Genomic DNA, 27012 nt, shown 5'->3' with positions numbered 1-27012 from the left:
TTCCAGTGTTCTTACCACTGTCACTCTAGTGACTCTTTGACCATTGAATGCTGTTTCTTCTGGCCATGGATCACATATCCTGGGTCTTCCTCCTTCCACATAAATGTAACTATTCTCTTGAACACTGAGATTTTAAGATGCTGTTTAACAAAGCCACAACTTCCCTGTTGGTTGGAACTAGAATGTCCCACACTCTGAAAGTCCTGGGGATAGTTTCACCTACAGCAAATCTGGAGAAGTTATGCTTTCATTGAATTATATTCTGATCTTATACATTCTCCCCATCACATGAACAGCTTAGGATCATGTTAAATGCTGGAAGTAGATATTTGTAGATCTTGGAAGCATCTTATCCAAATGTTTCCTTTCCCTGAATTAATCTTCCCATACCACTGTAGCTGCTTCTGCCACACTCCAAGCTCTGACTCCTCCATCCTGAAAATCTGCTGCTCTTTGTTGTAACATTCCCCTCCTATCATTTCTGTCTAGAAAGAGTCCAGGATAGAAATCTAAAGCCACTGTAGCCTTTCATTCTTTGCTGTCCTCACTTCCAGGATGTGCCTTGAGCTGAAATTTATCTGGTATCTGTTTAATTCCCTTCTCCTCTTATAGTTTTCATATTTTGGTTGATTATGACAGAAGTGCTAAGCTGGTAGCCACACTCCATCATGCTCAGATGTAGAAGAAAGTCATATTTATTTAATATGATCGTCAGAAGCCCAGTCAAACTATAGACAATCCTTACTATGGTTCTCATTCTTATGCTTGAATCCCAAGAAGATTAATTATATCGTCAGTGTAGCTCTTTCCCATCTGGTCTTATGTGTCTACCGGGTGTCTCTGAATCTTGACAAGATCAAAAGTGCCATATGGAAGGATATCTACATGGGTCCAGGTCAGTATAAGGTCCACTAGTGTCTTATATGGGTTAAATTTGATGTATAACATTCTCAGTCTCAAGGTCATGGATAATGAGTTATTTTACAGTTGCATGACCTGAAATATCAACTAGTCTCCCCCAAACACAAGCAAATATTATAATAATATATTAGGAAAATAAGAAACTATATAATTTGCATGATGATATTATGATAAATTAGCTTAATTCTAATAGCATAAATATGTTTAATTATTCCAATATTGAAGATAGAAACAAAAATCTATTTATAACTCATTTTAATGATTCCATAAGCCTCAATGTTTTAGAAGTTAAGAAAAATATTGGTGACTACCTCAAAACATGAATCTTATATTTTGAAATCTATAAACTAACTGCCAGGAACTGGGAATTTTATATACATCCTAAAAGTGAAATTGGACACAATCATACCTAGTCTGGGTGAAGAAAGTCCTTTATCAAGTGTAAGAAAACTGCCTCTACATTACACGTGCACACACATCCATTCTGTAAATATAAAAATGAGAATATGTGGTATCATTAGAGGATTCTTATGTATCTGGAGTTATCAAACATTTTATGTTAAGAACTTTGTGGTGACTGTTTTAGGGTTTGGGGGATCTTGGCTTTGTCACAAATGTTCAGTTTTGCCATTGTGATATGACAAGAGCCATATACAGCAAATAAATGCGTGAGTGTAACTTTAGTCCAATAAAGTTTTATTGACATCAGGCATTACATCCTACATTTTGCACAGATCCTGAGAAAACCAGATATCCCAGCACTTCTGGAAAATAGGAACACTGTATATGGCCAACTCTGAATCAACAACGTACCCAAACCTGAGCACCCCTCTGCTGCTCATCTGCCAATGGCAGGGCACTGGTGTCTTGAAAGTTAGATCTCATCTCTCCTTTGCTAGTTCCAATGCTAATCTATTTTTGTGTTTATTTCCATTTTTTGCTTTGGCTTTCATTCTTGGATTTGGGAATTTGTTTGAATTTTCCAGCCATTCTACATCTCATTACTATTTTTTCCTGCCTTAGACTGCTTGAGGCTGCATAACTCAAAAATGTTTTGTTTCTATGTCCTAAATACTGAGTTGGTCAACACAGGTTATAGTAGAATGGGAACAATATGAACTCTTAAGGCTTGATTTGCAATTTATAGATCAGAATGAAGAATAATGTTATCTGTGCTATTTTAATTTGCTTATAGTTCCTTAAACAATCAAAAAAGTAGCAAATCTGAAGTGATGATTAATAACTATAAACAACTATAAACTGGGAACCTCCTGACTAATTAGAGAACATGTCCACCAAAAACTATGTAGAAATACATTATTTTACTTGTGTGTGACTGCACACATGTTTGGAAGCCAGAGTTTTCCTTAGGTGCCACATATCTTAGCTGGTGAGAACCAAGGGTCTTCTCGTCTTTGTCTCCTCATATCACCATGTCCTGCTTATAAATAACATGGATGGTAGGGACTGAGCTTGGGAATTCATGATCATGTAAAAACTGAGCTTTCTCCCTAAGCCCCAGCAATATATATTTTTTAAAGAAATGAAACATTTTTTAAAAAAGCTTTCAGAAAAACCAGCAATATGTCTGTCAATCTTCATAAAACATTGTAACATCCACATTGGGTTTCTGTGAGGTTCTAATTAAAAAGACCTAAAACTGTGATGTTGCATGCATTAAAATATTAAACCACTGGCTCGCATATATCAAGCACTGGGGAAATACTAACTGAGCCAATCAAGTTATGAAAGCAAGTACAAAATTTCAAATGGTGTTTTAGTTAAGAAATATGCCTTATTCCTTAAATACAGTTACGTTGCAGTAGAATAAATAGCAACCAAAACTCGCATTAAATGATTTGACGGAGAGCCACACACTAACCTTTGGAAGAATTCTTTGTACCTCTATACAAGGCTCTGCAGAACAGTTAGTGGATAATTCTGAAAAACAAAGACATAATATATGGAATTTTAGCAGAATGCATAGTGTCAACTCTTCTGTCTGGAAAAAAGGGCTCCCTAGTCATCTGTTGTATTTTAGTATGTTCACACTCAAGAAACCTAACTGAGAAGAGTCAGACAGAAAGTTCTTCAGCACAGGTTTATAAAAACAAACTTCAGTATAAAGAAGGCTCTTACAAGTGTTTGCTCATGCCTTTTTTCAAAAAGCAAAATAAAATATTTAATAATCTCTTTCATATGGCATAATTTCACTCATTTTTGCCCTAAGCAAAAAAGAAAAAAAAAAGATTTTTGTCAATAAACTTGCTTTGAGCTTTTTCAAAAAGGAAACCTAAGCTAAAAAGGTATAATTCTTTGAGCAAGGAAATGATCCTTAAACTAAATTGTAACCACATTTTTAATGTTTTTGAATTGAAAATAAGAGAAAATAAGTAGGAAAAATTATTCCAGGAGAAAAGCTGAGAAGAAAATTATGGAAAAATCAGAGTTAGGAATTAGCAATGAATTTTTTTTTCTTAAGCTGGGCCAGTAACATAGCTCAGTTGGTAAAGGGATTGGCTTGGTGACCTGAGTTGGATTCTACAAGGTGGAAGGAGAGAATAAACTTCCTCAAGTTGTCCTTGAGTCCACATGCCCACATGAAAAATATTAGATTGCGTACACATTCACACATAAGTGAGTAAATATAATTAAGTTTTTTAAAGAAAAAATTAGCTGATTAGTAGTTATAGTGCATGCTTATTTTTTGTTAGTTGGAGAAAACACTAGACAACAAGTCGATCACAGAATTATTCTATTCAAATTCCTAAGGTTCATTTATTATCCAAAGAACATTGGTCTGGGGTACAAGAGACTGCCTGATGCAAGAATCAGGCAAGGGCTGAAAGGGAAATTTGCCTTCTGAGTTTCAGACGTTCCCTAGCGTCACTCAGTTGCTCAGTTCAATGCATACACAGTTACTGGGTGGCACAGACAGTGAACTTCAGTCTCCCTCCAACTCTTCTCTCTTCAATTACACAATGATCCCCAATGCTCTCCAGAAACACATTTGTCTACTTGGACTCCAGTGTGTGATGGAAGATAAACTTCTGCTTACCGCAAGAGGGCTTACCGCAATATGTTAATTGTCAGTGCAGACAAGAAAGGGGTGTCACGGCAAAGATAAAGGAAACCAAAGAGTGAAGGAGAAAAACAGTAAGGCTTTGGAGCAGCCTTGGTGACTTGGGGTCCAGGCTTGGAGAGTTACAAAGTCTCTTTTGAGATTCTAAATGACTATTTCCGCAAGTTCCCTCAACTTTCCCTAGATTAACGTTTTCTAAATAACAGTGACAATGACTCATGTCCCAAATTCTGACGTCTTGCAATATTGGTGTGCAATGTCTAACACTACATATTTGTTTGATGAACTTATTTTTTCTTGCTTTTGAAAATATTTTATTCATTCCTTGAGACTTTAATATAATATATTTCAATCATTTTCACCCGCAATTCTTCCCCTTTCCTTGATGGAGGGCTGAACCAGGGATCAAACCCAGGCTTCCAAATGCTGAGCAAGCACTTCACCACTTCAAATCTCAAAGGAACATTCTCTCTGTCAAATCAAGTCTCTTTACAATTTTATCTTACCTGCAGGCGTTATGGCTTTGACTGATATACAACTAATTCACACAGAACCAAGTTTTGCTTCTTTTGTTAGCTATTTCATACTTCCAGCCTTATCTTACACTTAAGAAACTTCATGTTCAGAAATGTATACAATTTGCCCTGGAGGATACAACTCAAATTTGAATACGAATGTGCCATGTGGTAAAGTTGCCCTCTAAAACCTGAAATTAACTTTGAGGATGTTGTGGAAAATGAGGGGATGGGCTTGCCAACCAGCAAAAGGAGAAACGCGATAGAGAAGGAGTTTTGGATGATTGCTTAATCCAAGCAAAAACAGTTCAGTGTCTATTTCCATTGTAAATTTCCCAAGTCTAAAAAAAAATGCAAGGTTCATATAGTTTCCTTCAGATGCTTCAAGCTTTGAAACAGAATGAGGCAAAGAGTCACATTTTCAAAGGCTTGCAGAAAAATGAATTAAGGTCGACTTCTCATTAGCCTGTGTCTATTTTTTTTCAGTCTATTAACAGTGTACATAAGGGTCGACATTCCACAAAGCAATATAAACCACATTTTATCACAGGCTCGTAATTTTGGAATTAGAGAATTTTGGCTCCAAAGCTTTAAGGCTGACAGATAGCTGTAATAATTCCAAAAGGAATCTAAATTTATGTGTGTCTGAGCAGAACATCCAGCATTTACATTTTTCAACGACGCACTCCCTATGTGGCGGATGAAGTGAAAAGTCAAAATCTAAGGGATGAGCATAAAATGTACAGGACATCTTTAGGATACCCAAAATTATGAAGAACAACTTCCGGTCACATAAAACCCATTTTATGGTGTATGCTTACAATACAGAAAGAGACTCTTTCAGGAAACTCCTCCAGCTACTTAAACTGCATGCGTGCACACACACACACACACACACAGAGCTAAGGAACACAAAGATGTGTGTTGTGGAAAGGAACTCAGTGCTAGGCATGTGCTGTGTTTGACTGAACTGTTAAGAAAGATGACACTACTTTAGAATTTTACATGCTGATTTGTCAAAGAAACCAGATTTTCTAAATCAAAAAACAGCTAGAAATACATGTTAAGATAGGATCTACAAAATCACTTCAAATCCATTTTGGATGAAAAGGCTAATTTACTTTAGTCTAAAAACACACAGAAAACATTATTCACTCCCAGAAGAAATCAGTAAAGATGACTCCAGGATGAAATCAACACAGGGAAATCGCATGTTCTTTTTACGTGGCAAACATATCCAAATCTCTCATGGGCTAGAACGATCCTTCATTCTTCTGTTACTATCTGCTTATAAACCCTATCATCTTCCCCAGGTGATGATCCTGTCTAAGTGGTGCACATCACAGATGGACTTCTAGAAATTTTGTTTTGAGGCAACGGTCACTTCGTCCACTGTTATTTAATATTATTTTTGGAATTTCTGGATAATCCAAAAAAGAAAAACGATATCACTATTACAAAGAAGGAGATAAAATCATAAATATTTGCTAGGAGCTCAGAAAAGCTAAGAAAATTGGACTTAATAAACATTCAAGATTATTACTCATAATAAAAATGGGCAAGTAAAAGATTAGATTACAGTATTACATTTTGTCTAATATATCAGCACGTTATAACAAATTATTCTGCTGTAAAGACTATCAGATGAACTCGCCTTTCCCCAGTGTTGAGGACATAAATTAGAACCATGTTTCTTAAAGGTAATTGGATCATACATATTAGATATTTATATTTTGGATTCAATAATTTTGCTTTTAGCATTTTTTCTAAGAAAATTGGATCATGTAAAAGTGAAATAGAATAATTTCACATACACACATGTGTGTATAGACACATCCAATGTTCATTAAAAAGTATATATGTGTATATACATATACAGATATATGTATATATGTATATACACACATATATTCTCTTGAAATATTAAAATCATTGTAAAAAAATCAGTATTCTAAGGAAGTGTGATGTGTATGTCACATCCTTCCTTCCATAGCTGGGGATCATTCTGCGAGAGAGATCAGAAAGATTGTGAGAGCCAGAAAGGGTAGATGACTTCTAGAAAAAAATGTGTTCTCCAGACACAAGGGAAGGTGCACATACAAACTCACAAATACTGTAACAACATGCACAAGACCCGTGCAAGTTCAAACCAGACAAAATTCTAGCACAGAGTGGGAAAGTGGGGCAGGAAGTCCTACTCCTAGTTGAGGACTTATTGGCATTTAGTTGCTTCTGGAAAAAGGAGAGTCAGTTTTAATAATGTGGTTGGCTACACTCCAGGGCATGCCCCACTCCCAAGAGTAGTTTGGCAACACAAACTGGACTCATTAAGAAAATAATTAAAAAATCTCAAAGTTGGACAGATAGTGTGGTGAGAGTGAGGAAAGTAGATATGAAAGTAGTGAGAGGGTAAGAATGATTAAAACTTTATGAAATCTTCCAAAAATAATAAAATTTTTTAAAAAGAATTTTATAAAATACATTAAAATTGTTTCTGATATGCTAGTAAGCTAGGAATTGAATATAAAATTTAGTATGTAGCAATATTCACATCTTGACTCTAAAGAACTGACATTTGGATCTGGAGATGGCTCAGTGGGCAAAGTGCTTGCCACACATGTAGGAAGACAAGACTTCAGAGTCCTAGATTGCATGTAAAGCTGGGTGTAGTAGGGTCACCAGTCCCCGCATTCTTATAGCAATATGGGAAGCAGATCCAGGAGAGCCTCCTGAAGCCTGTGGGGCAGCTAGCCTGGTACATGCCACGTTGAACAAAAAGAGCCTGTGTAAGACGAGGCAGAAGGCAAGGACTGACTGATACATGTGGTTGTCCTCTAACCTCTACTCATCTCCTGATTTAGGAAGTTGACTTTTCCCCTCAAGGCCAAATGAAACATAGAAAGAAAAATTAGTAGCGGCCTTCTCTTTGGGTTCTTCTCTTATGTCCTCCCCAGCAGTTACTTCCTCCTGCCCTTCCACATTCCCTTGATCCAGCACCTACAGATTACAGAAGAGGATGTCTAGTTCTCTTGTTATTTGTAAAGACGAAAGAATACCAATTTGAACATGGAAGTAGGAAAAATTAAGCTTCAGTATGACTGAGCTTGGACTCATGAAATGCTGTATTCTGATTACTTCTGAGAAAATATCTGGAGCCAGACTTCCTATTTTCTGAAACTCAAAAATTACATCTCAAGTTTCCTTCTCTATATCTTAACGTGAATGTTTATAGATATTTCCCAGCTGAAATATCAAATGTTAATACATTTGGGCTTTGATGTACTCACTGGTCTGTCTCTAAAACAATGCCGGATCATTGCCAGGTATATGGTAGGTACTCATCAAGTATTTGCTGAATTCATAAATATATGAATTATTACTTTAAAGGCTTGTGGGCTCCTGAAATAGTCACAAACATTTTTAATAAGACTCGGGATCATTAAAGGATGAGGTTTCTGCAGTGCTTTGCAATTGTGGTCATTAGTCACAGCATACTTGTAAGACATTGCAAAAGAAGCCTTTATGCTGACCCAGCCCTTTATAATATACAAGTTTATTTCATAATGCCAGTCTTTTAATAAACTATGATCATCATTTGACAATACTTTTTCAGTCATACCAGAGAAAAATGGTAATAGGCTTCATGTATGAATACCTACTAGATGCCAATTACTGCAGCTATACTCTGCATGCAAAATTGCACTCAACCAATCGTGTTGGAAGCCTTGGATGAATATACTCTTGTAGTACTTGGTTATAATTATTCATGAATTTGGAGAAAAGATGGGTTCTAAAGATGATGTGATAGGCTAGGTTTTCAGATGGGAGATCCTAACCTACATGCAGTTTCTGGTTCCTCAATTTAAGCCCTACCTAAACAGGTGCCTTGTGATGAGAAAGAGGGAAGGAGAGCTTTTGTGTGGGCAATGGGGTTCTACCCTTTTCTTCTTTAGCCTTTTTCTGTTCATCTTCATTATCAATCTGAGTAGGCACAAGAGCCATACCTCTGGCTGTGTGAGGGTATTTCGAGAGCATTTTAACTAAAGATAGAAGACATACCCTGCAGGTGGGTGGTACCATCCATATTTCAGGGGTGCTGGTCTGAATTAAAAGGGAAAAATGTGCTGAGCCCTGGCATTCATCTCTCTGTGCATTCTAACTGAGGTTTTAAGTGACCAGCCATCTTACACTCCTGTGGTCATGCCTTCCCCACCATCACGGACTGTATCCCTCAAACTGTGAGCCTAAGCAAAGCCTTCTTTAAGTTACTTTTCTGAGACATTTTGTCACAGCAAGGAGAAAAGTAGTGGATGTATTCTTTATTTCTGCCTTTAGAAAGGGAACACACCTTCCATGGGAGCTTCCATATTCCTGTCTGTAGCTTTGCTTACAATACAAAAGGGGGCATCCCAGCAACCTGTTGGTGTACATATAAGCAAGAACTGCCAGTGTTCTAAAGATATGTAAATCAATCGCATTCACTGTAAAGAGCCAATGCAAAACACCCTGAAAACCATTACTCTTGTGCAATCTTGTATTAATACCCCAATATTGTGTTTGGAAAAAGAAACTTGTGGCATTTTTTTGAACCTTTCCAAAGGCAAAAATATTCTGGGTTGAATTTTTTGGGGATATAAATTAAAAACTGACAAGCCAGTTGTGGGAAACCCAGAGAACATATGCCAATGATAAGAGAACATAAACATGAATACAAAATATTTCACAGGACAGGCTGTAAGACAGAATTCTACTGAAGAAGGTGTCATAGAAATATCCTGATATTTAGCTTTTTATTCGATTTATCCCAATTAACAAATACTTGTTTTCTGTTTTAATTGTGTTCAGCTAGAAAAGTGGCAGGAATTGCCTTTCATAAGCTAAATTGTCACTGGGTATCCCACAGCTTGTAAAAAATAGCTTTTCAGTAGGAATTAATATTTTCTGGCTCTATATTATTATTTTCCCACTACTCTTTGTTGCCCATGTTCCCACCATGCCAGCCTTTGCTCCCATTTTATTTGTTAGTGTTAAATATATTTCTTTGGTTACATCAACCAGAATAAAGAGTAATGTCAAGTACAAAGTCAATACATCCCAATTTTGTCTTCTGTCATTTGTTAGCAACTAAAGGAGAAAAGTATTAGCCCCATTTCTATATGATAGTTAATGCTAACAGGAAACAGTGTTTTGGAGCCACATTACAATGTTGGTAGCAGAGGCAACCTGTGCATGTTGGATTGCTACCAGAGCATACTTTTAACTCTTCCTTTACCTTAAATATTCTTCAGAATGGCTTTGTTTGTTGGAGACAGAAACTTGGTCTCCTAAGATAGTCATGACCTCATATGAGTTTTATAAGTGAGCAGAGTAGCATGGGTAGGGCAGTAAATTTGACAGATAAATTACAAGGAAGAAAGTCTTTCTACCAATCTTTAAGTAAATGTTCCTCAATAAGAGCTATCACAAATTACTGTGACTAATATCACAGATGCTCTTCAATGGTGTGTGCATCTACATGTTTAGTTAGAAATATAAAAATGCTAATGACGAAAAATGATTCTCTTTTGGTCGAGGCCTAGCAGAATGGGGTATACACATCCCTTTGAATCGTTGGGAAGAGATATGTGGAAAAATGAGGGTGGATGAGTGATCCACATCAAGGCTCTTCTCATACCGAGTACACGCCTAGAACTAACTGGTATATATTATTAAGACTATTATATACGTATATAAAGAAATGAACAGATGTCCTTATTTTATGTAAAATTCACCAAATTCTTGGTATTTGTCTTGATACAGGTATCATGAATTTGTTTCTTGAAGAACCCATTTTTAGACAGGATTTTAATTCAAGCATTCCAAGGCGATGTTTGAAATTCAAATTAAGAGCGACATTTATAATACTCTACCTAATCACCAGCTCTTGGTCTCCAGTCTACCTAGCTGTCAGCAGTATTTGATAGAACTATTGACTCCTTCCTCTTTCAGTCAATATCTTCTGGTTTGCAGAATAATCTACTAGTCCTCTAAAAGACTGGACTACAGTTATCTCAGGATGATCGGCATTTAATTTGTCACAGCAAGTCACAAAACCATTTACGATTCAAAGGAAGGTAAGTAGACTGCATGGTTTGTAGGAACAGAATGGGGGGATGCCATCTTTGGACACAGTATCACACATAAGAAAAGTGGAGCTGAACAGCTGGATGGAAATTGGTGGCAGAGAACTGTGCCTCGTCTGAAAGAATAATGAGTTGGTGTGTTGTGTTGTATTCAAATTATCACTTTTCTTTCCATTGTGGCAGCTTTTCCTCCATCTTCTTCAGTGACAACAAAAGGCTGAGCTTTTTAAAGTTCCAATACTTATTTTTACAAGACAGGATTACTTATGGGTGCTGTAAACCCAACTCAAGATATACACAGCTCCTGTGTATTTGCTTATTCTTTGGGTTTTCCCACAGGGGTTAAAGACACTTGGTCAAACCTGAGCTATGTTAATATCCAAGATAGGAATGTGAACATACAGTTTTGCCAGGGATAGCTATTTCCCACAATCACACTGTTTCTCACGATGTCACAGTCGTTATCTATCTCATTCCTATTTCAAGAGCAGAACTGATGCATGGACTGCCATTAATTAAATAGGATACTTCAAAGTATGACTATCTCCCAGATTATTTTAAGTAAAAAAAAAACAAAACTAGATTTTCTAGAAAGTAGTGAATTTTTAAACTAATGACTTTATAGTGTTTATCACATTTTAAAAAGAAAATCTAATATATATTAAAATAATTTTATAGAGCTGACAAGTAATTAATATTCATTATTTAACCCTGACTCAAGTATTCGTATTTAATAAACTATTAGTTAGATATTTTGTATGCAAATTATTTTCTTATAATTTCTGAGAGAAACAAAGTTCTTGCAATCTCAATGTATCAACTAAAATCTTTTACAATATTTGTTGAAAAACTTTATGGAAAGAACTAGATGGTAAATAGTTTAAGCTTTGGAGCTCTTATGATCTGTGTGAAAATGACTAGACTCTGCAATCACAGTGAAAAAAAAATTGTCATGGACTGTCCTCAAAACTGGCAGGCTGGTATTCAAACAAGATTTTATTTACAAAGGCAAGCAGTGGTCCACATATGACCTACAGGTTTTAGGTTCTTTGTCTTAATTTAGATAAATAGCAAGATGTCTAAATCATGTGTCTCTTCAAAGTAGAGATTTCTACTTAAAAGATCTGTACAATCTCTAAAATCCATACGGCCTATTTTCCAACCAATACGTAAAAATATTTATCTCACCAATTCTATGGTGTTGGTGGGGCTGAAGTAACAATATCAAAATAAACTAACAAAACAGGACCAAATATACAAAATTCAGTAGGATTTCATTACAGAAATAAAGTATATTTTTACAATTCACTTCATCTATATTTCTGAATAACATTTTGAAGATACCATTCAATACTCCTCCATTTTTATGGCATTTAAGTCATCCAAAAAGAAGATATACATATTTAATATTTCATCCATAGGACAGCTATGATGAGACTTCAAGAAACAGGGTCAGAATGCATGAAGAAGCACATCCATGGGCATTTCATTCTTGACAACTTTATCCTAACACAGTTTTGATGCTATTTTGAAGTTCTCCCTGTGACCTGATTGTCACATTTTGCCCTTAGATATTCAGAATCTCTGAATTCAAACTCAACAGCATTTTTCCCAAGTATGGTATCATCATAATAGCTGGAAATGAAAATGATTCCAAAAATAACTTCAAGTTAATTGTGCAGGTGAGAAAATACACCCACCCACACATCAACTAACTAGTGCCAAATTGTCTGAGTAAAAAATAATCTGGAAAGAGAGCAGCGAAGCTCTAAATTGAAAAGGAAAAAGAAACATGCCACAATATATTTATAGTAATGTTTACTATTATTAACAGTCTCAGTTCAAATGCTCTGTAGGACAGAGGCACTGACAAAATTCCTACCAGAAAATTATGTCCTATAGTACATAGAGAACAAAATTATTTGCACACTCTTTTATCCAGATTATCTTTTTCTTCTTCCATATATGGCATCTGGTGTTCATGACTCAACTTTGTCTTGTGTCACCTTCTACACTGTGACAATATCTGCTTAAATCTTTTTAAGAGTTATAAACTTATGCTTTTTAAAAAGAACTCTTTGGGTTGATCTCAGGAGACCAACTTCTGGCTAAGAGTCAAATAAAATCTCTCCTGTCTCCTCTCCTTGCCATGTCCCCCTACTTGTTTCCAGAAAATCTATAATATGTAATGATTTAGAATTAATATCCCAATTCCCCAGATCTTTTAATGAATTCACTTACACTTGGGGATGTGCGCAAGGCATCTGTTCATGAATAGCGGAATGATGACCAAGTCCTGATGGGGAAGGCACGCTGCCATCTTTCCCTGAAATACATCCCAACTGAGAAATCAATTGCTTCATGCCTGGGTTTTCTTGTATGTCGCTTTTTTCCCATTAAATATAAAAGTCCTGTCGATGATTTTTTCTAAGCCACCTACTTTTATGCTGGATATTTGTTACACGACAAAGGAAATGACCTATCAGGCGAAACTCATCTGTGTGTTCCTTTATGTGTCTACACTTGAACTTTCTATGAGAAATTAGTATTTGATTCACTAGCTAGGCATCATGGCTCTGAATTTCAAAAATCATTTTTAATTACATGGTGCACAAAAAATACCTCCTAATCTTTCATCTGCCACAAAAAAGAAAAAAAAAAACAACAATATGAATCATGTTCTAACCCTTACAGTACCTCTAGTTAGAAGAGCTAACAGAGTCATATACATTCATTCATTCATTCATTCATGAAATAGTTTATATTTTGAACTTTAAATATTATGTTTTCATTTTGTATGTTTAAAATTTGATAAATTTCTTCACAAAGATCAGATAGTCGTGACAAATATGATTTCTGAAAACAAATGGTCACATACATTCTCCAGGGAGTAATAATTGTCACTAGCCCAACTCTGCTTTTAAATTCAGAGAACCAGACAGTACTGTTGACTTTGGGATGGAGACCGGGTTGTGCCAGGGACACTGATGTCTAGAGGGTCTTCTGGATGGTAGAAGGCTGAGCATGCATTTGTGGTTCTCAGACTGTTCCATGCCCTCTTGCTCACGATTTTGTGCTATCCTACCATTACCCAGAGAGCCAATCATCTAGTGTGTGGCCCAGTGAGTGTTCTGAATTTTCATAGAATCACAACATGAGTGTTAGGAGTGCCTTTTCAAAAGCTTGTTTCACTTGTCCTGGGTGATGTCAGAGAGAACATTGTCAGAAAGAGAACACTGATTTTCTTCTTTAAACAGTATTTGATGGTTGGTCACTCATGTTCATTACTGTAACAATTCATTGGAACCACTTAACTAAGGAAGGGTTTGCTTTATTCCCCATTTCAGAGAGTTCTTCGTCCATCATGGCTGGGCAGAGAGCACTGGCCAATCAGGAAGCAGAGAGAATCAGAGCCTGGCTGCAGAGGTACTACAAACGTTTCCACCTTCTTTTCTACCAGCTAAACCCAACTCCCAAAGGTTCTAAAACATCCTAAACAACATCACTAGCTGGGAACAACTGTTTAATACCCACCCTTTTGGGGGTACATTCCAGATACAAATCAAAACATCCACCATCCACAGGATTAAAAAAAAATAGAACATAGAGTCTATTACCACATAAATGAATAGGGCATAGTTGCCATTTACAATCATTTAAAAGCAGTCTATTATAAGCATGAAGAAATGAGAGACACATAGTTACCACCATCCCTTGGGTCACTAGGAAGGAATTCTCTGACATCTCTCAACAAGTATATTGGGCTATTAGTCACAATTTTCACTATTGACAGATCGCTGTTGCAAAAATTCCAACTGAATGAATCATAGGTTGTCTTGGACTACATGCTAGAAGAGGTAAACTGAGTCTCCTTCCTTCACACCGTAGAGTATAGCGGAGTATTACATACAAGTTGGTATTTACATGGATGGATAGATAGATGGGATACATTTAACCTTTTACTAAGTTTAGACATTTTGGCTAGCATCCCAGTAATTCACCCACATGAATAATACTTAAATGCTTAAAGATTAATGGTTGTGTCCAGGTTAGGCTTTGGTCTGTAGTTATCAGCCTATCTCTAATGATAATGAGCAAGTATTAACATTGAGTTCAATCTCTCACATGGCAGGTCTTTTGCTTGGGTCATAAGCATATTTCCTGTGTTAATCTTCACAAATCTGAAATGTGACCTGTTGATTAAAAGGTAGCTTGTCATGTATTCAGCCACAATGAAGTAATTTTTCCTAAGGAGGCAACTTGCCTAGACTCTAGAGATACAAACTCCAACCCCTAGTTCTTTCTATTATACCGCCTGCCTTAGGCAGCATGTATATTGCTGTTATAAGACAGCATGACCAAAAACAACTTGGGGGAAAAAAGTTTTTTTTTTTTCTCTACAGATTTTGTACATTCACCATCTAGAGAAACCATGGCAACAGATGGAGGAAAGAACTTGGAGACAGGAGCACATGGAAGGGTACTGCTTACTGGCTTGCTCTCACACAGCTTTCTCAGACAGCTTTCTTATATATAAGTACCTAGAACCGAGGGATGACACCATCCAAAAATGTGATGGGAATTCTTACTTCAACCACTAATAAGAAAATACACTATGGACTTACTCACAAGCCAACCTAGTGAGGAAGTTGACAAAACTAGGTAACTTTCTATTAGCTGACTAATAGTTCAACTAACTGAACAACCCAGAGCTCCCAGGCTCTATACCACCAACCAAAGAATATACATGGAGGGAGCCAGGACTCTAGACACATATGCAGCAGAGGATGGCCGTATCTGACATCAGTGGGAGGGGAAGAGGGCTTGATGCCCCAGTGTAGGGGGATGCTAGAGCAGTGATGCTGGAGTGGATGAGTGGAAGGAGGAGCAGCTGCATAGAAGTAAAGGGGAGGAGGGAGAAGGGGGATGTGGAGGGAAAACCAGAAAGAGAGATATTTTGAAATGTAAATGAGTAAAATTATTAATAAGAATAAAAAATAAAGAAAAAGGAAAGAAACAATGGATACACATACACTACAGCATGGAAATGTCTACCATTTTGGATAGCTCCTTCTTCTTATACCTAGATCGCATCTTCCCAAACATTAACCACTAGTCACATGCAGATAATACAATAAATTGAAATCAGATGAAATTTAACCACATCTCAGAAGTACTCAATGATCATGTGCACCTAATGATCTTTTCATGATATAGAAAACGCCAACATGGAACTTTGCTATCATAGAACTCTCCATTGGAAAGCCTTTTCTCAGAACAAAACAATTCTCATTTTTTTTTTTAGTACTTAGAAAATCTGCATTCCACACCTTTCTATAGCATGAGGGAAATAAACTGTAACCAGCTTGCTTTTTATTTGGAAAAGAAAGGCTTCTTATTTGACCTGTTGATAAAAATGTAGCCTGTTGTGTATTGCAATGGTTAGTCCTCAGCATCAAAGGCAAGAGTGCCTCTACTTGCCTCAAAATGGGACTTTCAATAATTTGTGTCTTGAGCCCTCTTCTTTACCATTTACTTCCAAAGATGCAGTGTGAGTGTGGGGATTGTTTTTATATACAGAGGAAAGCAAAATTCTCTGATCCTCTCAGAGATCAAAACTAAAACACCTTCACTAAAGGTTTGGCCTCGGGTCTTCAGGCTCACCCACATTATCTCTTAGATTCCAGAATGATACACACCAAGGGCATCTATATTGCACTAAATATACAGGATTGTATTCAGGCTTTGATAGCCTTCTGTCTTTTGGTTTTCCTTTTCTTCCTTCCTTCCTTCCTTCCTTCCTTCCTTCCTTCCTTCCTTCCTTCCTTTCTTTCTTCCTTCCTTTCTTTCTTTCATTTCAGAAGATTTTTAAAGGTGCACTGGATAAATCATTTCCATTTCCCATTAAGGAAAAGAAATCCCAATGTGTTTTATTAAAATTTTTCATCATGCATATTATACTCCAATTTCTATTTTTTCACTGAAAAGGATTGATTAAATCAGCAGGTAGCAACTGAATCGTGTTTAAAGCTCAGTGTGACTGGAGTAGATTATTTTTTTCTAATTTTTTTTAAATATCCTGAGCAAGGCTGACAGCTCCTGTATTTAGTGGCACTCGAAAGAGCCGCTGTAACCAATGGTTTTGTTGGCCATTTTGCTCTCACTAAGGATATGAAGAGTAAAAAAATAAATTCAAATTATTTTTGCTTAATAAAAATTAACAGGTAGCATTGCTATAAGAGAAACAAATTGTCAGGGGCTATGACCCAGGGTGTGAGGAGAGTCTGGCTCTTATTCTGTCAGGCACATTTTATAGGCTTGATGTAACTTGCAGCTACAAAGTCAAAATAATAGCACTTTAGTAGTAATAACGCCCCACCTATCTGAAGTGCTTTTCATCTGCCGTTAGCCTGTGGCGTTTTACATACTATATATAGATGCTGCTTCAACTTCCCCTGAATCCCAGCTAGCTTTGGGGTGGAACCAGTCTCTCTTCTCTGCCAGCAACATTACACAACAGTTTTCAGGAGGGGAAAATGAAGAATAATTTCTCCTATTGAAACTCCAGGAGGAATTTCTGAGTGGGAAGAATGTAATTTCTAAGTTAGAATTGGCATTGACACCTGGACTTAACACCCCAAATCAAACCGAAAGTGGGTGTGGACACCTCAAAGAACATGAGGGGTCACAATCACGGTTTAAGTTCCAAAATGGTTAATTATAGCATTTATGACAAATGAAAGCTATTTCCCAATATGACTTCTAGCTTTTACCTGCTCAGCTTAAGAGGGTCCTAGTCACTCCGCTCCCCCCATTTTTTTTTTTACTTTTAAGAAAACTATTTACAAAATATATACCTATACTTTTAACCACATAGATGGTCAGCAAATAGAACAAACATGCACTCTGTTCTTCTTCTGCACACACACACACACACACACACACACATACACATACACACACAACTCAGAGTTGTATACAGATTTAATAATGATACTTTAAAATGTATGACTTTTAAATTAAATAAAATTAAAAATAATGTGACAAGTGTAAAGAAAATCTCCACCCTTCTGGAGAACGGGTTTGTAAGGAGAATTGACCTAGAAGGGCAGAACTGTGGAGAAAGGGGGAAGGGGTGTGGTCAAGCAGAAAAAGGTTAAGTGCAGCAATTATGATTTACTCAAAAGGACTAACATACCATCACAGAGAGAGGGAGAGGGGGAGGGGAAGGTGGGAGGGGGGGAGGGGAGGGGGAGGGGAGGAGAAAGAGGGAGAGAACTATCTTCATACCAGAAAACAACCAGAAACACCTACAGAGAAAAGGGATCCAATGCCTCTATTAAGCTCTATCTAACACAGACCAATAGCTGGGTATGTATGTATCTGAATACCTGTTAGGAAAAATTTAAAAACTGGTCCATAACTATCAATTAGGAAGAAAATTTTAATAATACTTTACAGTTATGAATCTCAGCATTTCACTCCGCCATTGACCTGTGATATAATCTTTATAACACAAACCTTCAACTCCTCAAGCATTCATTTTGAGTAAATTATTATGTAAGCATCAACTTACTCATATTACAGAGTGGCCATCCCCTTGAAAACTCCCTAATAAAAATGCTTAAAGAATCATCAAAGTAGAGCCATGAACTATTACGGTTTTGCTGGCTCTCTCTACCAGATTATTCCAGTGTTCTTTAATTTGGTAGTTGCTTACATTAGTTAATGCTAACTGAATCTTCTTGTTGTGACAGTCAGAAATATCTTGATGTTGCAACATTCCTCGAGACCGCTGCCTAACAGTCTAGAACACTGGTGTAACCTAAAAGTGATAACGGGGTCATCTTCTATGAGTTAGGGAAAGGATGTATGTTTGGGTAAAATTATGAGCAGGCATCTCAGAAAGAAAAAAAAAACTAAACTTAGAGGATAATAATCTGTGTGTCATGGTGCATACCTCTAATGCCAGGACTCAGGAGGCTGAGGGAAAGCTAGGGTTGGTTGCAGAGATGGGGAGAATGAGAGAGAGAGAGAGAGAGAGAGAGAGAGAGAGAGAGAGAGAGAGAGAGAGAGAGAATATTGATGTGAAAGGAAAAAGGAAATATCTAAATATATGTTAAAGTTTCTAATTTGTTGTTTCTTTTTAAGGTTTTAGGCATATAAAAAATAAAATAGATAAATATATACATACATACCTCTCATTATTACCGTGGATGGCTTATTCATGTCTAACCTTTAAAAGGAAAATTCTAACTCTAGTGGTATTTCATACATGAATATTCACTGTAACATTTTAAGCAGAATGAAAAGTTTGGTCCACTTAGGGGGATTTTGCTTAGAGTTTCTTGGAGTTTACCTCACTATTATCTGAACTTCTGTCACAGATGATGGTCCTGCTTAGTCTTGCTTCCTCATCCTGGGGTGCTCATCTCAAGAACAACGCTTTAGGAGTCCTCATGGTAATTCCATTTCAGAGCTTTTCCCCCAAAATATCTTGTCAGATTTAGCAAATGAAAATAAAGGCTGGGCTGCAAAGATGGTTCTGGAGGTAGAAACAATAGCTGAACAAAGCTAAGGACTTGAATTTGATCCCTAGGACCCATGCAAAAGAAAGGATGTGGGTGGAGCCAAGCATCTATAATCCCAGTATTCTCCCAAGCTGGGGGCAGAGATGGGAGACTGGCCAGAAGCTCACTGCTTCACTTAGCCTGGAGCAAGATGTCTGACAGTACAGACAACAGGAGGGACCAGTCCTCAACAGAGTGGAAGGTGAAAACTGACTCCAAAAAGTTGTCATATGTACACTACACTTCAAAACATGTGTAGTGGCATGTATATGAGCACATGTACAGGTGGGTGTGTATGCATGCACACACACACATTATTAATAATAATGATGATGATACTGATAATAATGATGATGATGATAATAATAATAATGTAAGTTTTCCAGTTAAAGTTGGATCTCAGACAAAGAATGAATTTCTTCATGTAATTACATCCCTTGTAGTAGTTAGGACATACTCATTCTAAAAAATACAGTATATATTTAACAGAATATCCAGCATATTATTTTGCATTTGAATATAAAATTAGCCTTAGTTCCAGGCACATGATTACATATCCAAAGAGTCAACCAATCCTGGATCAGTAATATTAAAAACTATTGCATTTGTATGGAACACAGATTATTATTTCTTGTTATTAGCCTCTGAGCAGTACAGTATAAAAACTATTCCCGTAGTATTTAATCTCACTAGGTAAAAGTAAACTAGTCATTATTTAGAGAATGTGTGAGGATATATCTGAGTTTTCTGCAAATGCTACATCATTTTGAATAAGTGTCTATACATTTTGGCACCAACTGGTGTCCTGAAACTAATCTTCTGGGGATAGCAAGATATAGCCAATAGATATTTTCTATTTCTGTTTACTTTTCATTGAAAGAATCTAATATATATATATATATATATATATATATATATATATATATTATTTCTAAATTTTGTCTGAAATAATGTTAAGTGTCATAAAGAAAATTTTATGTCTATTCAATTTCATGCTTGTATCGATGTACTTTAAGGTATATACACTTAGAAATGGGATTTCCAAATTGAATAAGTATGTCTTTTGGATATTTATAATTGACTTTTTCTGCTTTCTTCTCAGTGATGTCACTCATCCTGTGCTTGTCTCTAATGACATCACTCATCCTGTGCTTGTCTCTAGTGACATCACTCATCCTGTGCTTGTCTCTAGTGACATCACTCATCCTGTGCTTGTCTCTTGTGACATCACTCATCTTGTGCTTGTCTCTAATGATGTCACTCATTAGTCTTACTATACATCGTTTGTCAGTGAATCACATATTTAAAATTATAACTGTTTCTGTGTTTACATTGTGGTTTGAATTTTTAAAAAATGGATGCAAACTCTTCAGAAAACATAAATAGCACTGTCCAGTCATAAGGCATTGTGGGATTAGAGACATGAACATTCAGCAAGTATTATTTCAAAGCTACAACCGTGGAGCAGACACCATTTCCAGGAAGCACTTGTCAGCAGATACCAGGAATTTTTAGAATTTGTGTTTGTTTGCTTTCTTCTTATACACTTCAGAAAGAAAATAATATGAGATATGGGTGGTTTACATACAAGGTGTGCACAATCTCCATTTTCAACACATAAGTAAAATATTCTGAACATATACAATAAATATAAATTTTTAATAATTTAAATTTAAACTCCCTACCAAAATAGTAACCATCTGAAAGAAAATTGTGTGAAGTTACAGCATTCAATTCATTTTTTCTAATGTACCATGAATCCTCCATTCCTTTTGTGTGTATATGTCACCTGTAAAAATTATAATAAAATGGACTTTTGTATTCTACATTTTATAAAACAATTGTATAATGTTTTATTGTATAATGCTTTTCTCTAAGATTAAAATATATTTTGGAGGGGGATTTCTTCAGATACGGGCTATTTAAGAGTAAGTGAAGTAAAGGGGAGGGTAACATTCCATGCTGCTGGAAGCTCATTAACTTTAGGAGGTAAACAACTCAATAGCTGAAGGCAAACACTGAACCCAACCAGATTCAATAGGTCCCTCCTTACCCAAATTGTATAGTGAAGACTGCCTAAGACTCTAAGACAAACTGAGCTTCCCAGAAGTGGAGAACAGCCAAGCTGCCTGGAAGAGGCACAGACTTACTGAAGTATCTGAAAGGATGTTCTCCAACCAGCTGAGTGGCCTGTGAGTTATGTAGGGCACTCCAGATTTCCAGCTTCTGTGATGGGATGGACTTTGGTGATGCAGTTGTCACCTTCGATGTCTGCCAATACAAGTGACTTCTCACCCTCATTCCTGTGAGTAACCAAAGAAAACTCATCAGGCCATCAAAATGGACTTTGATGTTCTCTGTACTTTAGTCTGTCATTGCTGCCTTCTGAGGTGAGTAAATATTTGTTCATGTCTTCCCACCAATGTGTTTCTGCTCTGCAACTGGTATAATATCTGTTATCTTATCCTTATTCCTCTCACACAAGTCTCTTTCCATGCAGTTTTTACTAAACCCCACTTGTTGTTAAGTGAGTTCCCTGGAAATTCACACACAGGGGACATCTTTGGCATTTCTTGTGTCTATTAAGTATGCTCAGTTTGCAGGTATTTCTCTACATCTGGTGTTTTCATTCTTCGTCATATCATGTACATGTAATGTTCATGTCATGTGCACATGATGGAGTCATCTGATCTCCTCTAACTCATTCTTCTCAATTAGAAGTACGTTTTCTAATAAGTGCCATCTATTCAGCTATTTTCTTATTTTTCTAGGGGAACCACTGTTTTTCCTTTGTCACTCTGTAAGGAGATAAACACTCTGGCATATGTCACCACAAACTGGAGGTTTTAATTTAAAGGGGACAATGCCAGATGTAGAACTAATAGGTTAAAGCAAAAGTATGCTTATCTTTAAATAATTATTTACAAATCCCCCCTTTTAATGTCTAGACACATAAACACTCCCAGAGGGATGGATGAGAGTGTCTTCCTGAAAGTGGTAGACACTCTGGTGTCTGTCAGGCAGGTTGGAGAAAGGATGAGCTGACTTTCATTGACTTCTGAAGTTTCCTTTTCTCTTATAGTCTTTGAATATTTTTCTATTCGATCACATTTTATTCACCTAATTATAGGGATTTTGTAATATCAAGGTTAGTTTTTTTTTCTATCACAATATTTAGCTCTTACTCACTCTACTGTAGGAGTTTTGAAATACTATGGCTGGGTTTCACTTTTGGTCATTTTCTTCAGTTTTCATTCATCTTGGTGTGGTTTACTACTCAAATCCTCTTAAAATTTGATTTGATTTATTTTAAAAATTCTAAATTGTTTGTCTATATGTGCAGTTATATGTGCACATGTGGGTGTCTGCAGAGCCCAATAGAAGGTATCAGTAGAGTTACAGGTGGTTGCGAACTAGCTAGTATTGGTACTGGGTGCCAAATATGGGTCCTCTGTATGCTGTTACCTGATGAGCTGCCTTTCCACACCTATAGAAAATTCATTCATATTTAAGATGCTATTTTTTGTATTATAGCTCTGAATTTTAAAGATGAGATGTTTGTTTGTTTGTTTGTTTGTTTGTTTTGGCTGTAGTAATTGTTGTTCCTGAGGCTTACTGCCTCTGTCTTCTAACCCAGGCTTAGTCCTGGAAGCTTCTAGCCTCCGTACAATCTTATCTAGGCCTAGCATGTGTTTATGAGACTCACAGACATAAGTCCCTTCCTTATTGATGCGTTTACCCATTCCTAGTTCTTTCTGAGCTCTGGCTGGCTGTTCTGACTCAAACACCTCTCCAAGCTGACTGACTCAATCTGGCTTCTCGCTGGGCTTCTCCCGAATTACTTTGCTTGCCCTCAAACTAACCCTAGCAATCTGTTTTAATCTTCCGGCTGCTTCTCACTCTCTGGCTTGTTCTTCCTCTACAATCTGTCTCTGTACAACTGTCTCAGTACGTCTGTCTCTTTTGTTTCTGCACTGCCCCTTAAGGAGCTTCCCTTCCCCCACTCTTCTTGTGAGATTTGGGCAGATCCTATTCACTCAAATCTTTCTCTGATTCATCGCTTTTATTGCCACTCAATTAGACATCAATTTTAAACATGGGCTATTCCTTCTATGAACTAATTTGACCTTCATGGTTTGGGATTAAAGGTATATACTAAGGGCATGTCTGTATTCCAGCCAGAGGGCTTAAATGTGTGTGTTAAGGGTTAAGCCACATTACAACAGTAACAGTTACTTTCAGTAAATAATAGGCCTGCAACAGTTTTCTGTGTCAAGTTGCTCTTTACTTTGAAGTCATGAAAATATTCTCCTTGCTAGTTGGTATATAGCATATGCTATATATACTTCTAGCATTGGGGAAGCGAGACAAGACTATGTGAGTTCAAGACCAACCTATGCCTTATAGCTAGACCTTGTATTAAAACAACAACAAACAAACCCAATTTTCTAAACTTTCTTCTTGAATGTCAGATTTAAAAGAAATAATATTTTATCTATTCAGAATTTATTCCTCTCCACTATGTGATATGGGAGATCAAGACTGCTGTCTTTTGAAATGAGTACACTGTTGTGATGGCATATTTTTCTAATGTAATTTTTAGATATGTTGAATCTAATGGAAATGACGAGTATCTTACCTTTTTCTTTCTCTACATGAAAAATCTTGGAAAGAATTTCTGCATTCCTAATTGACATTTTATTTAATTCAGATATCAAATTTGAGGTGACTTACTTATATGATATAGTTTGCTGTCGAAGCTTGGGATGCCTTTGCTGCCTTGTGGTCTAATTTTATATACTTCAACAAGATTCAATAAAATATTATACAATTATTAGAATGGTATTTGCGAAGATTTGGGATGACATTGAAAAAAATTAAGACCCTAAAAGCAAAGGAATACATGTGCCTGGACAGCAGGATGCCAATTAAATTTCAGTGTACAAAGATTGACAGGAGATAGTCTAAAACATTAACAATGTGTCGTGTTTGCAAAGAGCAGTCTTTACTCCCATCTTAGGATTTCTTTTTCCTTTTCAAATTCCTTAATGTGGCCTGCACACTCAAAGTACAGCTTCACATGGAGAAAGTCATTGGAAACTCTACGATTCTTCCTCCCCGAAGAAATAGTAAAGTCGAAATCCTAGAATCAATAGTGAAATACAAGTGGCACCTATTGCTGTGTGCCAACGTCCCATTTTGTCACAGAGGGACCTATAAAAAAAACTTTCTATGACAAGGTGTCTGATGGCTTCAGTCAAATTACATAGCACTCTTCTATGTATACAAGCCTTTCCTTGTAAAAGCAAATTTCTAAAATAAGCACGCCAGTGCAGGCTTCCAACACAAGCATCACACTGGGTTCATGGGAAGCAATGGCAGTTAGCAATTTGGGACATTTATGAGTTCACTTCACCTATAATAAATAGTTCTCATGGAGACTTTGGAAGCAGTTTACCTGAAATCATCAACTAGTCTAGACTGAGCAGGAGACAATGCATGGATAACTCAATGTAAATCTATGAGTACACTGTGAGCCTTCTCTAGAAAGTATTTTGACGAAACCCAAATTGTCAACTGAAAATTGTTGCCCCTGCTTCACTCCAGCAACATGTTCTTTGTTGGCTCATCTTCCAACATGTCATCTTTTGAGGCGTTTGAAGGATGAGGATGAAGAACTGAGACATTAGGTACTCAATAAATGTAGGTTAAAGCTTGGTGTTCTAAAAATGACTTCCCCAGTCAGCACTTTTTTCACCTTCTTATTCTGAAAGTCTTGTGACAACAAGATGACAGATTGTTTTTTTAAATGTCTGTAAACTCTGCTTAAAAGGAAGTTAAGATAGAGGTAAAACCCTGAGGTTTATATCTGAGCTGCCTTGGACAGTTTACAATCAGAAGAAAATGAAGAGAATTAAATAATGAGATTGCTGAGAGTCTATGGCTAAGAGATCACATGGCAGGCAGAGTCCATATTCACATCCTTCCAGACGATGAGAGGCTCACGTGGTGAGAAAATTATACCCTCTGCTAGCAATGAGAAGACAGAAAATGAAGCAGACAAGGCTGGCATTGGGAGCCGTCTTGAGCCTGTATTGTTTTAAAGATGCTGATGATCTGGGTCGATTCAGATGCCCACAGTGTTGTACTGGTCTTCAGTCTTGGCTCTAGGCTGTGAGTGTAGAACCTCTGCAGCTGTAAGCTGTGAAGTCATTTAGTGGTCAGTAATGCAAGAGTTGAAGGCAGAACTGACACAAGAATATGACAAGAAAACTGACGACAATGATAAAAGTGATTAAGGAATATAAATCCCTGAGATAAAGTGTTATGAATTAGAGAATCTACATCAAAGCTGCCACTTCATACTATGAGAAAAGATAAGGCAAATGCTTTTAAGCAGGCCATACAGGAAGTGGAAGAGTCTTGCATAGAGTCAAGAGTGTCACAAAACCAAAACAAGCAAATCTGTAGGGGATGGACAGGAAGACCAAGTTCTTCCGTGTCTGTCAAGATGGTGTATACACACTTTAAGTTTTTCTTCTCAAACTGGACCTTCATGCATTACATGTTCTGGTAGAAAAAAAGTGGAATGATCCAAAGAATGAGGCACTGGTGGGCTCTTTGGATTTTCCTGTTGGTCTCATATGTATCAGGCAAAATATTAGAGAAGCCAGGAACCTGGAAATACTGAAGAACAGAGCTAAATGAGCCCCAGTAAAGCTTATGTTCCCTAATCAGAGGACTCAGAAGAGGGGAATTTTATCACGACAGAATCATTTAGACAGTAAACTAAATGCCGAGCGCACACACACACTCCTAATCCAAGCTGTGACAGCAAACAGAGAGTGGGAATTCTAGACTCCTACCCTCCCCGAGCTGCAACAAAGCACAGCAACATCCCTGCTGGGATAGTGCCTAAGAAAGGTTAGAGTTTTCATCTCTGCTAGGTAACAACAAGGTGCTTGCTCCACTGTGAGGTCACTAGTGGCCATAGCTATAAAAGTAACAAGACATACCCCATCTAGAGAAGTATCAATGGAAGTCTAGTAGGGCATGGAAATCTCACTGTTACCCAGAAGCGAGAAATATCTCTCCTAACCTCGAATATCAACAAAGAGCACACACATCATGCTGTACCTCTACCCAATCCTGGTAGCATTAAGTAGTTCATTCATCTGCCAGCTGCTGGACTGGCACCAGACTAAAGTGACCAAAAATCCATGGATTTATTATTCAGAATCTGAAAAGATTTTAAGGCTATCTTCATAAAATTGCTTCAGCAAACAATTATGTATACCACTTAAAGCATTTTTTTTAAAAAATATTAAAGTTCTCATCAGAGTGATGGGCTAAGAAAATCCAAATGGAAAATTTTGAACTGAAAAGTACAATAACTGAAGTGGAAACCTCATGTAAAGGCTCAGGGCAGGAAGAAGAGTGTCCTAGGAAGGTCAGAGAACTTGACAGATCAAAAAATTCTGATCAAGTGGGGAACAGAATGAAATAACAGAATCAGAGTGTCAAGAATACATTGCGCCACAATTAAGTGTCTAATTGTGTAACATCAGAATCCTAGAAGGAGAGAAAGAAATAGGGTTGAAAAGGGCCCAAGAACATAACAATTCAACTGCCTGATTCAGCAGAAAATAGCAACATGTAGAATCCAGAAGCATAAAAAATTATTTAAAGAGAAGCCTAATGAAATATACTCATACACATAAATATACATACACACACACACATGGAAATATACACAATCACATACACATATATACATACTCACATACATGCATGTAAATCAA

General features: G+C 36.9%; 1 long non-coding RNA gene across 2 annotated transcripts; it reads right to left on the bottom strand.

The window, feature by feature from the left end:
* Nucleotides 1-1218: 1218 nt before the first annotated feature.
* Nucleotides 1219-21501, bottom strand: Gm32646. Of its 2 annotated transcripts, none has more exons than XR_869299.2 (3): nt 21361-21501; nt 2804-2862; nt 1219-1405 (listed from the first exon to the last, which is right to left on the bottom strand). It is a non-coding gene; the product is annotated as a predicted gene, 32646 (long non-coding RNA). The 2 variants fall into 2 exon arrangements; XR_377902.1 differs by lacking the exon at nt 21361-21501 and adding an exon at nt 12882-12965.
* Between the last annotated feature and the right edge of the window lie 5511 nt (nt 21502-27012).

This window comes from Mus musculus, chromosome 6, assembly GCF_000001635.26.
Source record: "Mus musculus strain C57BL/6J chromosome 6, GRCm38.p6 C57BL/6J".
In the NCBI taxonomy this organism is placed as follows: Eukaryota; Metazoa; Chordata; class Mammalia; order Rodentia; family Muridae; genus Mus; species Mus musculus.
The sequence above is the reverse complement of the archived record's forward strand: the minus strand, read 5'-3'. Positions and strand labels throughout refer to the sequence as shown.